Source organism: Hoplias malabaricus, chromosome 18 (genome assembly GCF_029633855.1).
Source record: "Hoplias malabaricus isolate fHopMal1 chromosome 18, fHopMal1.hap1, whole genome shotgun sequence".
NCBI lineage: Eukaryota > Metazoa > Chordata > Actinopteri > Characiformes > Erythrinidae > Hoplias > Hoplias malabaricus.
In genome coordinates this window covers 21,276,249-21,279,277 of record NC_089817.1, presented here as the reverse complement: position 1 = coordinate 21,279,277, position 3,029 = coordinate 21,276,249, and the positions used below count along the sequence as shown (strand labels likewise).

The following is a 3,029-nucleotide window of genomic DNA, read 5'->3' as shown; positions in this document are numbered from 1 at the left end:
TGCCCGGCTGAATCCCCCGGGGCGGTCTTCTCGGTCCCCTGACCGTTTACCTCTCAACAGTTTCACGCTCTCTTGAACTCTCTCTTCAAAGTACTGTTTTCAACTTTCCCTCATGGTACTTTGTTCGCTATCAGTCTCGTGCCGGTATTTAGCCTTAGATGGAGTTTACCACCCACTTTGAGCTGCATTCACCAGCAACCCGACTCCGGGAAGCCCGATCTACCCGACGGGATGCGGGATGATACCGGGCCTTCACCATCTATGGAAGACACTTCCTTGCAAAACTTGGTCCCACGTCCGCACCGAGACTAAACAGACTTCCGTACGCTACATTTCCCGGCCCATCCCGGTCAGGGGAAAGAGGGATTCAGCGCTGGGCTCTTCCCTCTTCGCTCGCTGCTTCTAAGGGAATCCTTGTTAGTTTCTTTTCCTCCGCTTACTGATATGCTTAAGTTCAGCGGGTTGTCTCGTCTGATCTGAGGTCGCGTTACGAGGCTGTTTTGCGGGGCGCGAACCCCCCGGCCGCTCACCATATTACGGTGCCCACCCTCCAACGGCGGGAAGCCCAGCGGGGAGAGACGATGACGGATGGGACCCGGACCTAATGGCTCTCCCTACGTCCGGAGCTCTCGCCACATGGTGGTTTAAGAACCGAGTCTGGGTTTAGGAAGACGAAGGGCCGTCCGAGGTGGAGGCCCTGCGAACTTCCACCCGCTGTCTAGGAAGACCGATCGATGGGTAAAGCGACCCTCAGACAGGCGTGGCCGCGGGATGGACCCCCACGGCCGCAATGTGTGTTCGAAATATCGATGATCTGTGTTCCGCATTTCACATTATTTAACGCAGTTTACCGCGTTCTTCATCGATGCACGAGCCAAGTGATCCACTGCTAAGAGTTGTATCATTTTGCCCGCCCTTACGGACGGGACTTTGGGTTAAAGCCTTTTGAACAACGTAATTTAAGGGTTTAGGTTTAGGCCTCGGTGGTGTCCAACCTTCCCTTTTACGTGTTAGGAGACCAAGACACCCGGGGGTGTAGATGGCTAGCGTGCGCTCTTAACCTCGCTGTTTCCAGCGAGGCCCAGTGGTTCGCTTCCAAGTCCCCAGCAAGGGGGAATCTGAAAGATCCCACTAAGACCGGCGTTGCGCCGGTCCACACCTCGGGGGGTTTCTCTGGGCCCCGTCAACTCACGCACGGCCATCGGGGTAAGTTTGCCTTAGCTTGCGTACGGGTCCCGGTCTAAATTTTGTACCCGGTGTGCGCTCCAGCCACGCTCTCCCCCCGGAGGGGATGAGCGGCCCTGGTGGTGCGCTCCCAAGTCCCCACGGAGGGTGAGGCTGGGTGGAGATCCCACCTGTGTTCCGCATCCGGGGCTCATCAGCCCCTTCAACTTGCGCACGGGTCTCAGACTATTTATACGGTCTGTCTTTCGCGAAGCCCAGGGAGGTGCCGATATACACCTCCCGATCCCTGCATGCGCTCTTAAGCTCCGCTCTAACCCGAGAGGGAAAGAGTTTCGCCCGTGATGCGCTCCCGTCCCCTGGGGGTTACGGAAGACCCCAACAAGGCCGGCAAACACCGGCCAACGCCCTGGTGGTTGCATTAGCCCCTTTGACTCGCGCATGCAGAATTAAAGCCTTTAACGATCAATGGTTTGGTTTAACAACCGGCGGGCGGCTCCGTTACCACTCGAGACCCCCACGAACGGGGTGGTGGCCGGCAACCTATGCACCCAAAGGCGGTCCTCCCATAACCCCGAGTTCCGAGGTCGGCCCGCTCCGTCTCCCCCGGAGGGAGACTCACGTTAGCCGACGACAAAATGTACGAGGTGTCTGGGGTCCATACCTTTAAGGTACCCACCGGGGGATTTGGCCTTGCTTAAAGACCGAGTGGCTACTGGCATGGAGGGCGGGCACCCACCATGGCCAGGTCACCGTTAATGATCCTTTCGCAGGTTCCCCTACGAAAACCTTGTTACGACTTTTACTCCCTCTAGATGCCCAGGTTCGATCAACTTCCCACCTCAACGAGGCAACCCCCGGTAAAGGGGCACCTCGGGGACGGTCCGAGGACCTCACCAGGCCATCCAATCGGTAGTAGCGACGGGCGGTGTGTACAAAGGGCAGGGACTTAATCGATGCGGGCTGGTGACCCGCGACTACTTGGAATTCCTTGTTCAAGGGGAAAAGTTACAATCCCCTATCCCCAGCGGGGAAGGCGTACATAGGATTGCCCAGGCCTTTTGGCATAGGATGGATGCACACGCTGAACCAGCCAGTGTAACTCATGTGCGACCCCGGGCGTCTAAGGGCATCACAGACCTGTTATTGCCCCGAATCTCATATGGCTTTGCCTCGCCGCGGATCGCTCTAAGAAGTTCGGCCACCGACCGCTGACCCCTCGGGCCGCCTGCCCCCACAGGGACCCAGGGAGGGCCGTGTAACTTTTTAAGGCACAGGGTCTCGTCTGTTATCGGATTTAACCAGACAAATCGCTCCACGAACTACCAACGGCCATGCACCACCACCCACAGAATCAAGAAAGAGCCATCAATCTGTCAATCCTTACCGTGTCTGGGCCGGGTGAGTTTCCCCGTGTTGAGTCCAATTAAGCCGCAAGTTCCACTCCTTGTGGTTCCCTTCCGTCAATTCCTTTAAGTTTCAGCTTTGCAACCATACTCCCCCCAGAGCCCAAAGACTCGTGGTTTCCCTCACGCTGCCCGGCGGGTCATGGTCGCTAACCTAACGCCGCCGGATCGCGGGTCGGCATAGTTTACGGTCGGAACTACGACGGTACCTGATCGTCTTCACTCCCCCGACTTTTGTTCTTGATTAATGAAAACATTCTTGATAAATGCCTTCGCTTTCGTCCATCCCACACTGGTCAACGAATTTCACCTCTGTCGGTGTGGTACGAATGCCCCCGGCCGTCCCTCTTAATCATTGCCCTCGGTCCTTAAAACCCACGAAATAGGACCGTGAACGGCCCGGAGCCCCACTCCGGAACGACCAGCCGTACCGAAAGAGAG

At 57.1% G+C, this 3,029-nt stretch overlaps 2 non-coding genes across 2 annotated transcripts in view; both read right to left on the bottom strand.

Annotated features, from left to right (window-relative positions):
* Window positions 1–485, bottom strand: part of LOC136675325 (28S ribosomal RNA) — a 3,999-nt gene extending 3,514 nt beyond the window's left edge. The window contains exon 1 of the ribosomal RNA XR_010796168.1: window positions 1–485. This exon is cut by the window's left edge and continues 3,514 nt beyond it. This is a non-coding gene — a ribosomal RNA (28S ribosomal RNA).
* Window positions 486–744: 259 nt separating this feature from the next.
* LOC136675314 (5.8S ribosomal RNA) lies at window positions 745–898 on the bottom strand. Its single transcript, XR_010796161.1, has one exon. It is a non-coding gene; the product is annotated as a 5.8S ribosomal RNA (ribosomal RNA).
* Window positions 899–3,029: the final 2,131 nt, after the last annotated feature.